Source organism: Manacus vitellinus, unplaced genomic scaffold, assembly GCF_001715985.3.
Source record: "Manacus vitellinus isolate BGI_N305 unplaced genomic scaffold, ASM171598v3 scaffold_4_pilon, whole genome shotgun sequence".
Lineage (NCBI taxonomy): Eukaryota > Metazoa > Chordata > Aves > Passeriformes > Pipridae > Manacus > Manacus vitellinus.
The window spans coordinates 43,013,435-43,027,365 of record NW_021940604.1 but is presented as its reverse complement, the minus strand read 5'-3'; positions in this window follow the sequence as shown (position 1 = coordinate 43,027,365).

Below are 13,931 nucleotides of genomic sequence, written 5' to 3'. Positions count from 1 at the left end.
CTGAAGCAAGGAAGAAATATATCAGGTGAGTCATCTATTGCCTATGAACATTTATTTCTAGATTTTGTACGGTTAATACATAATACTATTTCCTATTTTGTTCATAATTTCTATGTGTTAGGTTGACTGTTAGAAGTACATAGGAAACTTGCATGTAGAACTGTTTCCTTTTTTTTTCTTTGCTTATATATGTGATCTTCTGTGGAAAGAATTGCTTGAGAATGTTTTTATAGGAACATTTTTATCTCATTCAGTACTAAAATAAAAATTATTATTGCTGGAAACTTCCTAACAATCAATTTATTTAAGAGTAATGATTTTTTCTTGATGGATTTTTTACACATGCTCTGGAAGATATAAATAAATCTTGAGAACAGCAAGTGAAAAAATTTGATCTGTGTTCCTGTTATCTCCTACTACTCATATTCCTGCAATCTCCTACTACTCATAGTGGGCTTATTGCATTGGTGCAGTAAACATACCCAACACACAGGAAAGAATTCCAAATAATACAGTCTTTGTGTACAGGTTCAAATTGCCTTGCATGCAGTAAACGTAAAAACCCAGTCATTTTAGGCACCCTCCTCTGAAGAAATACCCATTATTGAACTTCCAGCTTTCTTCCAAAATATGTAGTGCAACTTGCAGCATTAGAAACTTTCTAGTGTAGATGGTGTTACAGAGAGTTACTACAGAAATGTTAAACCTGGGAATGCCGCTGTGGAAGCACTGAGGGAAAGTCAGGAGAAGGGCTGTGAGAATGGTGTGTGTTGATGGTCACTAAAATACTAGCACAGATCTAACTGCAGCTTCCTACCAAGACTGAGGGACAAAGGGCAGTGATCAAATCCTAATGGAAGTGGAGATGGGGATAGAGAAACTGGCAGTTACTAGTGGTACCAAAGGGTATATCTAAAGCCAGTACATAGTGGCCAGCATAATAGGAACACAGAAGATGTAGGAAGGGTTTGACAACTAGAGTCCTTTTTTCCCAGGCCGTTGCAAGGACTCCTAGACAAAACATCTGCATTTACATGGCATCTTGCCTGGATGCTGGACAGATGACTTGGGCTTACACATTTTAGTAAGTACATGGATATGAGAAGGTGAGAATCAACAACTGAAACTGGTTTCGTGCAAAAATAAAACCACTCGCCTCTCCTGTATAGTCCCTCGTTATGATTTCCTATGTGGCTGCAAAAATATTATTACAGTGTTTCCCACAGTGTTGGCTGATGCACTGAAGAATTAAGGTATTCTATAGATGAAAAGAAAACCAGACTTTATATTAAAACAATCCACTTATTATGTGTCTCCTTGCAAATAATATATACCAGTAAATGTGCAGTGTATTTTTTTTTTCATTTTGGGTTATATTTATAAAGAAATCTGGAGGTTCAGACCATGTATGGGTGGATGCTGTAAGAGGTGAACCAAGTACAGCAGACAGCAACTGAAGAACAACACAGGTCAGAAGAAGGTGCAGGGTCAGTTATGTCTGACTGCCAAGGGGGTGACATCGAATGTGGCTGGGTTGATGGTGGGGACGACCATGCAGAGAATTTCTTGCCCAAGGGGTGATAAGAATATACCACACTTGTAGAGGAGGTAGTAGTATTTCACTGAATGGAGGAGAGACAGGAGGATACGTGTCAGAAATGACTAAAAAGGATGAAATGGTCTGAACTGGATGAGATTCCAAGGCTTGGTGATAGAGAAGATCAGACAGCTTTTCAGAATCTTTTCTGTGTGTCTGCAAAATAAACATCCCTTGCTTTCGCACAGGAGTGTATAAGAACCCTTATATGAATAGAGAGAAGCATAGTAAGTTTTCCGTTGTGAAGAAAAACATGCAGAATTAAAGATCACTGAAAGAACAACAATTTTTTTGGAGAAGAGATGAATGAATTGAGGGGTAAGTCACATTTTAATGTAGAAACTGGTTATAGGCTTGGGTGTGATATGAATAATGATGCCTTACACAGATTGCATTATAGAAATATCAATTTCTGATTCATAAAGTTGAAACAGCACAGAGCTTAAGCGCAGTTCCTTCCCAGTTCTGCTGAATAAACCCTAGGGTGTTACCATACTATAGTGGGCAGGAGCAGTCTGCATGTTTGCTTCTGCGTGTGGCTCCTCATTGATGTAATCTATGCCATGCCGTCTGGACATCTCAAGCTTTTGGTCATGCAAAAGCATCATGAAGCATGAACAGATTGGATCACATGGAGACAAAAGCCACTGCTGTTTTCACAGCTGTAATTTTCCTGAACAATTTTTTTTAATAGTAAAATGGAAAGGTGTCATATTTTTCTTTTGATGGTCAATTTTTATTTTTTTTTGTCTAAAAGAGTCTGTAAAGGTCTCAAAACCCAAGATGGATTAGGCTTAAATTTGCTCTACAATGGTCTCCAAATTTCTCTGAAAAATTTTTAGGGATTTAGGGGTCGAAAACATCTGATGTAAAACAATGCTGGAGAAACCAGACATTGTGTCTAATTTTCCCTTGGCATTTGTAGAAAGTGCCTAAATGAGGTTGGTAGATCTGCACACTTACCTTCTTATGAAGGTATTTTATTTTTCAGCAGTGTGCCAAGAAGTATTGAAGTAGAATCAGTGTAAGAAAACCAGGAAAGCTTCCTCTATTCATTGTTCTTGATGGTCTGGATACATAACTTAAAAATAATGTATCTTGGATTTCTGCTATTTTTAGTAACTGCTGGCTTATCCTAGTATCATGGGAAGGACTGAATATTTAGCAAAAATAATAAAATGTTGTTTTGGTAGACATGATCAAACTAAAAGGGAACATGCAGGTCATTTACTTTATCCAAGGTAATCAGATAATTTCTGCTTTTCTTTTCCAGTAACGTTACCTGCAGCTACAGCACAAAAATAAAGAAACATTCAATTTTGCTACTCTCTACTTTGGTTTAATTCTTTGTAGCGAAGAAAAGCTTTTATTTAAAATTATGAACAATTGTATTGCTGCTCTATTCTGGCCATTGGACAAGTGCATGTAAGCTCAGCTTCCTGCAGTTCTACATCATAGCAGCTTACAGACACTCAGGCTACCAAATTAAATGTGTTCAAGACAGTTGAACTCTCTGTTACTAGAGACGGACTTGAAATGACCCTCTAAGCCTTGCTCCTCTTCCAGCTTCAAAACTCACTTTATTTTGGCTGTGATTCCTGGCCTGCCTAGAAACACTTGCTCCTGCCTGTTTGCCCTTTGCACAGTACCTTTGCTCTCTGTAGAAAAACCTTTATTTCTTGAGCTGTGGCCAGGCCTTCGATGATTCCCTTGCCTTGATCTGCCATGTGTTGTGGCTCCTGGGGTGCTGGCAGGGTCTGGGCTCTGGCCACAGCATCTGCCTTCAGGTGGGTTAACCATCCAGAAGCGAGGACTGCAGACTGTCCCCTATAGCACTGACCACTCCTGTATAGGCTCCTCCTCTGTTGTGCTGAATAGGTTAGGAAGGGTTTGGTACATCCATTATGTTTTGATTTTGCCATTTAGGGCAGTGTGGGAAACACAAGCTGGCAGAGGATCTGCCCAGCTGCACAGATGGATGGGCTGTCAATTGTGTTATAAGCAGGTTTTGTGTATTAGGCTGACTAATAAAATTTCCTGGTAGGAAGAAGCGTGTCCTTCAATAGCTATGAGCAAATTACTTTTCTGAATCAAAAGTCAGGAATCTCTTTCCAGGGAGACGCTGTTTCTGTTACTAATCTGGCTGAGCTTGGCACCGTGGTATATGAACAGCATGGAAATTTTACATCAAGAATAATCTGACACCAGGAAAACATTGAATCTTATCTGGTCTGGACACAATACAAAGATAACTTTATGGGGGGCTCGAGAATTAATTCTGTTGTTAATAGCAGAGATTTCTCAGGATGCCTTAAGTTTAAACCAAAATCAGAAACCAAAACTCAAGCTATAATGTGTTTTCTGTTAATTAAAAAACCAAAAAGTAATTTATACAAAATTAGTACAATAAATTCTTAGTGTATTTTACGTATGCATATACTTTTAAAATGTATTTTATTATACATTTACAGATATTAATAATATTAGCATTATTATTAGTGTATTAGCATTTTTCAAAAAGACTATGAACAGTTTGCTTTATGGGAAGTCTTGACATTGGGTAGGATATTTATTGAGCAGGTTCCAGTGCTGGTGAAAATTTTCCTGAATGTAGGAATCTTTTCATACAGTCCAGAGGTTTTCAGTGTTTTGTGTCAAGTGGTATTTTTGGACAGAGTACGATCCAGTCTGAAATTACTGGGATTTTCCCTGGAGGCTTTCCTTTTCCTGAGGTAAACTGTAATCTCAAATGTCAGAAGTGAGCACAGCAAAACTTTTTTCTCCATTCTCCCTACACCTTTGTTGAGACTGTCTGACTACTGCAAAAGTTACAAAATCAGGATAAAGAATACCAGAGATACACTTATCCATACAAATTTTGGTTTTTTGTGAACAGAGATATGATCTTTAACTGCATAACCACTGATTGATGCTTAAGGAAGTAGAGTGCTGTTTTGGAAAACTGGATTTTCCTGTCTCTATCAGAGAACTGCTGCTTGTCACTGGGTAACTGAGTGAAATCACTGGGCCATAATGTGCTTCCAGTGTGTTACACTGAGGGACAAATCTCTTAAGCGACCAATGCTTAACATCTTAACTAGGCACTGAACTTCCATAAAATCTGAAGGATCAACCTTCTGTTTGGCTAAACTTGGTGATCAACAATTAATGAATGCTTTCAGCAATTCTAACTTCACTATCTGTGCCTCAGCTCCCAGCTATTCAGTGAAAAGAGCTTAGCATTTATCTCACAATGGTATTGTGGAGAGAAACAAATTAATACTTCTAAAGTGTTCAAAGGCATTGCATTTCAAAGGAAAAATCCAGTAGGAAATAAACAATTTTGTGATCTGGGCAATGCTTTTTTATTTAGGCTGAATAAAATAAGAAGGAAAAAAATTTAAATCACAAACTGAACAAGAAGATTAAAACAAAATAATGCATAACAACTTCCATACTGAATGAAGTTGTGATCCCATGGAGAAAACGCAAGGTGATAACGTAGTTAAGGTTTAGAAGAGAAGATCAAATGCTGAAGGTTTTTAGATGTGTAACAGATAGATGTAAAACCCTGTTCTTCATGTTGGGATGATGGGACAGGAAAATCATACAAAAACGCAGCAAGGAAGATTAAGATGGATATGGAAAACTTTCAGGTGTGGAAAATTTTCAAATGCGAACATGGGAAGTATGCAGATTTCCATTCTCCATGTTCTTTGATGACTCCTTTCCAGTTTTCCCCTCATTTTTATTCTCTTATTGTCATGTTGAAATTTTAATTTTTATATTTTCTAAGCTGAGCTTCTCACTGTATCTGTATACCTCCTCCTTGCATTTTGAAATCCATAAAGCTCCCATGGTTTAGTCACGGCAGTCTGTTGGCTGTACTTATTTTCTTTTGTCTGTGGTGGAATGGTTTGTGTGTGGTGGTTTGAAACTCCCAAGAATCTAATTTCTAAATTCAAGCCCCCCTACCACAGTTTGCCCCTGTGAGAGGGTTTAGTGATGGCATGGACTTGATATCTTCCTCACCTCATGTGGAGGGTTTTCAGACAAAACACAACCATTTGTTATTGGGGGAAGGGGGAAATATTTACAAAGGTTTATTTACACACAGACATATATATATTTACATTGAATTAAATTCCTCTTTTCCTTCAATGAAAGTCTAAGAAGAAAAGAGAAAAGTCTGTCACTCCTCAGGCCACACTTCCTTCATTTCAGTTTTTTGTGGCACTGGTTAGTGTCTTTCATTTTTCTGAGGCAGTAGATTTAAGTATGGCAGTCAGGATCTTTGTTCTTACTTTGTGGAAATTCCAACCCCGAGCCCGAGCCTTCGGGGGATTTCCTTGTAGATCTTCACTCCTCTTGGGTTAGAACATTTAAGGCAGCTTTCACTTCAGTCTTACCAGAGCTCCTCTGCTCTGTCTCAGCTTGCCAGCATGGTAGCAGCAGCAGCAGCAGCAGAGGGCGCAGCTACCTCCTCCGCATTCCGTCCTGGTTCAGCTCTCAGGACGACTCCGGGTTTTTCAGCTCCTTTCTCTCTCTCTCTAGCTGCTGCTGCATTTTGGGACTCCCCGAGGGTTTGGAAGTCCACCCCTCCTCTTCAGGAGGTCTCTGGGTTTTGGGAAAGTGATACAGTCTTACCCCAAAATAGCCCTGTTGAGTTTTCCTCTGTTTTGTTGCCAGCTCTCCCTCCTGCAGGAACATCTCTGTGTCTTTCAGCCGCTTCACGTTATCTCGTTGCTACTGGCTATCTTTTTGGCTTTTAGCCACCATTGTCTCTGTTCAGGACTGCTCCGCTGCCGCTTTTAATGTCTCCTGCTGCTGCTGACAGTAAGGAAACTCTTCCAGCTCTTGATTATGGGACCCGGTCCAGCTTTGACACTATACCGGGTCTCCCGTAGCCTCAGCTGGGGGCTGGGGGCCCTTGGCCCCCAAAGGGGTTGCTTCCTCCTAGCTCATATCATGGCTACCTACCTTCTAAACTATCTTCACCCCCTTCTCTTCCATTTCTGTGGACATCTAATTTCCGTAGGGCGCACCTGGACTATTGATTGGTCCAGTATTATCAGTGGGGCAAACCATTACTACCTCAGAGAAACGGTTTTTCAAACCATCACATTGTGTATTTACCATTAAAAGTTACTTCAAGGAACTCAGTCTCTACCAGGTGTTCACCTTAATTAGCCATCTAGGGGAAAGTATCTTGAAATTTCTTTAATACATTGTAATCCATCTTCCTGAACACCGTTTTTATTTATTTGTTCTCCTTTCCTCTAAACATGTCATTTCACTATTGCTTTTTTCCCCCCAGATGCCCTTCCCCTTGGCATTTGCAATAATTTCCCCCCTCTTGGTTAGAAATTGCTAATGGCTTTTTGTGCTATTTGATTTCAAAACAATTGTCAGTAGAATAATTAAACTGTACATTTTCAAAAGAAATTATCTACCAGTTTGTCCTGGCTTGGCTGTGTGTGGTAAGCTCCACTGTTACAGCATATGTGGTCTTTCCCCCTTTGAAAGATACTTTCCAAGAGGTCAGTTAGTTTTGTTGGTGGACTAGACAACTAATATATTCTCCTTGGCATCTTCCTTGATGACAAGATAACATCTACATTATATTAGGTAGTCCTGTGACATGAATTAACTCAAAAAGTCTCTAATTTCAGTTAAATGATCTTTAAAATAGGCTTGAGCCCAAATTTGTCAGTCCTTCAGTTTTTGATGCAAATTTTTACTTTCCTTCTTAGTGCAGGTACATTTTGTAAAACTTTCATGTTATCAAGAATGACCTTTATACTATCAAGGAAAGAAAAATTATTAAAGGTTCTCTGATTTCTTCCAAGAAAAAGAGAATAAGAATTAAAAAAATAGGGAAAAATGTAGAGAATGAAACTGTGGCTGTCTGGGTGAAAAGTGCAAGGGGAGTAAGAAAATAGGGTTATGATTAGATCTTGACCATACCAAGAACATCCAAGAAATCACAGAAATGTATGTAATCTTCCCTCAAATTGTTGTAAGGAAAACAGATCAAAGCAGTGTCTCCAGAACCCTTCATTTGAACTCATGGTTTGAAGAAATGCTCTGATATCCTCAGTCTGAAATGAGGTCAAACACAAAGTACTGTTCTTTGGTTGGAAGTATCAAACGCAAACACTGAAGGCTGGAAATAAGTAGACAACAGCACTTCTGATAATGGCAGGGAATTATAACGCAAGAGGTATATAAATTGGGCTAAGAAACAATGCTGTTACCAGGAACCTAATCTCATTTTGGAATTGTTATTATAAGGAAGAGGTTATGTCAGACAGGGGATGAAATTACCAAACTCCACTTGGTGCTAGCGAGGTTATCTGGGGAACTGCATCCAGTATTCTATACTGTACCTCAGAAAAGATGTAAACATATTGGATAATATCCAGAAAAAAATCATTATCAATTATGAGAGATTTATGAAGTCCAAACAACAACCAAGAAAATGGTTAAGAACTGCTGCTGTTATTTTGAAAGTCTGGAAGACAAAGAAAGGACTGGAGAATTTTCTGAGGTGTTAAAGGGTTCTATAAAGATACATATGATCAACTATTCCACATATTCAATGGCAAAAAGAAGAGAAGAAATTTAATTTGAATGAAAGATGGCTGGAAGGTGGATATTAAGAAAACTTTTTTCATTGTTAAAATTGTGGAAGTCCAGAAGAGGCTGCATTAGGGAGCTGATGACATCAGAGATTTGGAAGAACAGCTGAAGCAAACACTTGCTACGGATGGTCTTTGAATACTTCAAAATATCTCACCAGGCCTACTCAATTTCCAGCCCTCCTTTCTTACAATTTTTGACGGTGTCTACTATCTGTAGTTACAATCTGTAACTTTAAAACAAGGATATGATATAAAATCTATCTTGTACTGGCCTCATTAACCACCAGCACGCTTGTAACAAACGTGGATAGAGCCTTCCTAAATCTTCGTTCGCGAAACCTAGCCATGATTATGATGATATAAAATAATTTGTAAAAAAAGACCTCACTGAATCTAACATTGCAAGACTGACCATCTCAGTGTTGGAGAAGCTCTGTAGATCCCCAATTTATTTTTGCAAAAAACAGCTGTAGTCATCTCCAGCTGGATTATTCCTATTTTTTCATCCTAGGATGAATAGTTCTGGGAGCAAGGGTTGGACACAGGATCACATTCCCCATGTGCTCTCCAGAATCAGAATCCACCCCTCTTGCTCTCCATAATTTTTCTCATAATTTTTGCATTTTGCTGCGAGAGATGAAAAATGCCTTTAGTTTATGCAGTTTCTTTTTGTTTTATAGATGTATGTGCAGCTCCTCTGTAAGGGAGTGGAACAGTGATCATCACCCCCTTAGGCTGGCAACTATTAGAGGGGTGTCTCTTCTCTCTGCTTTGGAGGGTATTCCAATTATGGAGCTGCAGCAAAAGGAAGACCCTACTCCTTTTCTTTCACAGTTTGCCTGTTTTTAATAGTCATTCTGGAACAGAATGGAGGATAAAATTACTGGATACTTACTAGATTTAGTCTCTTTTTGGCTTGGATTCAAGGATACTCACTTTGGAAGAAATTCCCCCCAGAGAAGGCAGACTTCAGCTAATAATCTGTTCGGCCACAATGACAGAGTTTCTAAGCAGTAAAAGAAGTCGAGATCTGTGTGCAAGATTCTAGTCAGGAAATTGAGGGGTTTATGGCATTTCAGGCATACAAATGCTACTTTGGATGACAACCTTACTGATTTATTTTTCTTTTATTTTCTGTACTTTGCAGCAAAGACAGCATCTCCTGACATTTTATGTGGAATGCCTGCTCACATCTTCAAGGGAAGGGCTGTTTGGATTTTCTTTTTTTCACATTTGTGTAGTAGCACGCATATATCCACATTTCTAGAATACAATACTTACGTCATGCTGTGTCAAGTCACATAAACATACTCTGCAGAGAAGGGAAGATGACAGCTACAAGCAGTCTTTTTGTACGAAAGTATAAACCTCTCAGTCTATAGCCTTCAAAGGCCTATCTTATGGCAAGCATTCCCAGTTTTGCTTAAATTTTCAAGATTAGTGAGTGTTTCATAAGCATCACTTGAATGTGGCATGAAATCATTCTTTTAATCCTGGAATGGTTCAAGCTGTTATTTTATCTCATGTTACTGTAAAATTCTTGGGTGTGATCTTTTGAAAGAATGTTCATTATTGTTGTAGTCGAATTTATGACAATTATTGTCACAGAATCACATAATAAACCAGGTTGGAAAAGATCTCTGAGATCATCAAGTCGAACCCATGACCCAACACCACCCTGTCAACTAGACCATGGCACTAAGTGTCACATCCAGTCTTTTCTTAAATACCTCCAGGTATGGCGACTCTACCACCTCCCTGGGCAGCCCATTCCAATGTCTGATCACTCTCTCTGTAAAGAATTTCTTTCTAATGTCTAACCTAAACCTCCCCTGGCACAGCTTAAGACTATGTCCTCTTGTCCTGCTTCTAGTTGCCTGGGAGAAAAGACCGACCCCCACCTTGCTCCAACCTCCTTTCAGGTAGTTTTATTTGACAAGAAAATTCATTAATAGCATAAGGAACTGTTTTCTGTTTCAAACCTAACAAGAGAATTCAATCCTAGATGAAAGGTAGGCGAAATGAGATATCTGTGAATCACTTGTCTTAATCTCTGAAAGCAAATTTTAGATCTCTGGATGTTTAAAAAAATGCATATCTACAATACTTTCTAAATAAAATTAATGGGAATTCTAAATTTGTATGACTAGGAAGCCCCAGAAATTTTCTGGGTTTAAAGAACAGCTTTCAGTTTCAAATATAAATAAAAGCTACAGCAGAAGAAAGGGAAACCTGAAACACCTTGGAAAAATAAGTAAAATTAATAAAATAGATCAGGCTTCTTTGACTGTTTGGGAAGTGTATAAAGACATAAAGATTGCAAGTAAATGTCAATTGACAGACAAAACCCCTGCAAAACTGTAAGACCCCAAACTACTAGCAGTTAACTGTGATCCTGCATTCAGAAGAGCTGGTTCTGGAAATGTATGCAGAAAGAACCTCAGTAGTTTCTAGCTGTGAAATAGTCCTGTGACAAATTCTTACAAGATTAGAGTAAGAATGACTATTGTTTCACTTAACATATTGCGTTATTTGCTTCACTTCACTCCCTAAAACTTCTTTCTCTCTGAATAAAAGCTATGCAGTATATTACATCAATTACAACATGGCAAGCACCATGGTCTGGTGTGTGGGATTTGTTTATCTCCTTGGTTTTTAATCCTTAACCTTATGACTCAAAAATCATTATGCGCCCAATTAACTTTGTGTTATGTGCCCTGTGTGTTTTAAGCCTGCAGTGTTGCTTCTTGAGAAAAATTACTTTTCTACAAAACTGTGATCATTTTAGCCAGCAGAAGCCACACTGAGATTATTACCTTATCATGGGTCAAAAAAGAACAGATGTAGCTACTGAATATAGGGTGGAGAGGGGATAGATTTGATATAATGGAAGACAGTCATACCTTAGCTTCTTTAAAACAGTACCACATACTAGAATGTTATTCAGGTACCTTTAAAAGACAGAAATATTCTAAATTACTTTAGTCTTGCATCTTTAATGGTTGGAACTACATGTCAAAGGGTCTAATGAAATTTGTAAAATTAGCATCTCTAATTCGTTTTGACCAAGGAACTGTTGAGAATTGAGGCTACAGAAAACTGCCCTGTATATAAACCTATCTGTTTTTGCATTTTCTTGTTTGTTGTGGATGAAATGTCTTGCTAAGATGATAACACTTGAAAAAATACCTACTAGGAACCTGTAAGTACAACTTTGGGATTTTTCAGTTTCTGCTTTTTCAACACATATTGTGAAATAGTCATTACCTGACCAGATTTTGGTGAGATGATCATTACTTGAAATATAAATGTAACTTCAACATTTTACATTATAGTTGAATTTATGTATTTATTTAGATTTTTGGAACACTAAACATTCCTTTGAACCCAGAACTTTTGATATAATATAAAACTTATTGTAAGTGCAACACCGAAAGACACCCCTGCTGAAAAATCATTCTTTTGAACATTTTCAGCCTCCTCCATTCTACTGTGTACAAAATTCTGGAAAAAATAGCATTGTGCAATATAATCTGGAGGTCATCAGAACAGGGCTGTTTCAAGCAATGAGGAAAATATGAATTTCAAAGGTGCAGAGCCTTCATAAGGATGGGCTGCATCCTCTCCCTTTATTTTCAGTCTTTAAAGCTCCAGTCTGAATCCTCCTACTAATTCTAAGTTAGCAAAGGTGGCTTAAGAGAATAGAGAGTTTCCTAGAGTAAGCCTGCAGTTGCCAGTTAATTTGGGTGCTAACAACCTAGATAAATGCAAAGCTCTACTGCTAGGCTACTCTACCACCACTGTTTTTGCTTTTGGCTACTTGTAATTAAAAGAATGACTCTCTGTATAACAATGCTTTAGGATTCTTTCCAAATAATTCCTTTTGAGGGGAATGGTGGAAATGTAAAGACTTTCAGTACTCAAGTGAGTAACCTTCTGCCTAAGAACAGCCTAATTTCAGTCAGAGATAAAACAAAAGTTGTTTTCTAATCTGTAACAAGGCATTCAGCTGGGAAAAAAAAAAAAGAAGAAAAGTTTCAAGGCACCTCCTGACTTTCTTTTTACTCTGTGTGAAACATGAGGGTACTTAGACCAGAAGTGTTAAGATTATATGTAATGAAACTCTCCACTAAGAATAAGATATTCCTTTTATTGCAACTATGAGTAAGCACATTAAATGGTGTAACAATTTGTCATCTCAAGAGAATGTGTGTGAAATGTGATAATGGATGCTGAAGCTGATGTATGAATCTTCTGCAAAATGTATAACCTCCTACCCTGCCATGCAAAGAAACTAGTGAGCATTACATGTTCATAAAACGGATGTGAGCCTCAGCATTAATATGCTTTTTAATTTGCTTAACTGCTTCATCTTTGCTTATATACATCACGTTTGGTTGGTTTTTTTCAGTATATTGGAAAAGTCTGTCTGGAGCTACTGTTCAAGGTAACAGTAAAAATGGTGGAGCATCCTCCAGTGACTGCCCCATAAAGATGGTATGTTATACTGTTTTAAACTTGAAGGCACTAATGGCCACTGTCAATACGTCTTTGCTCTTAGACTATGAGACAACTTATTAGAAGTAAGGAATACAATAAGGATTCCAGTTGAATTTAATGAAGCTGACTCAGATTCTTTGCAGTGAGGCAGAAGTACACAGTGGGCATTATTGTCTGGTTTATTGAATTGCATGGTGAGCTTCGAGCTGAGCTCTCCGGTGCACAAAAGGGCTCCTATGCCTATGTTCAGTGTGTAGCTGTTGTAGTTAAAGACCAGAAAAAGGAGATAAAAATATGGCTTTGAAAGAAAGGAAGTAGAGATTTGTAAGTAACGAAGTCACTGTTGAGATAAACGTAAGAGTGTCTCTAAGGAAACAGCCTATTTAATTTTTCCAGTGTTCAGTAAAAGAGGATTTTTTTCTAGGGGCAGTGGGCTAGAATGTGAAATGAATGGGACTACATCAAAGATATTCCAAGTGAAACCATAAAGTCCTCTTCTTAAATGCAAATTATTTTTCAAGGTCATGAGAGTTGATCGATAGCATGGACCAAAGAGACACTTTTAGTAAACCAACTTCAAAATCTTTTTTTTTTTTGTTCATGAGAAAGTATCAGATTTTTGAAGTCCTGCAAGACAAGGGTCAAATTGCTAATGAACATCTTTCTGCTGTATCATGATGAAATGTAATGTGCTGGGTAATGAAAATTGAGGATGTGCCTGCTGGAGGGGAAACCTTGAGGTGCTATATTTCTCACTCTAGACCTCATTGTAGTGTCGCAAAACTGATCTGCATCAACAATTTAAAAGAAGCTATATATATAGCTTGGGTATTCACAAGCAACGTTTCTCAAGAAGGTAATAATGAATCTCCATGCTCTCTGCATTTTTAAGGAAAAGTCATTGGAGAAGTAATATTTGTCTTAGCCTTATTGTAGCCAAGTAGCATTTAGGCAACAAGAACATATAGCCACTGCAGAAATATACCTGTGAGAGTCCCAAATCCATGGTGAACTCAGACCCATGCAATTTCCTTACGAAAGAAAGGCCCTAAAACAAATGATGAGACAAAACTGTAGCTAGACTATGAGTCTAGAACTAACCATATTGGGTGTTGAGTGAGAACTGTTGTTGCAGTGTGCCATTTAAGCCTCGGATGCTTGTTTAACAATGGAAAGCTACCAGGCTGCCT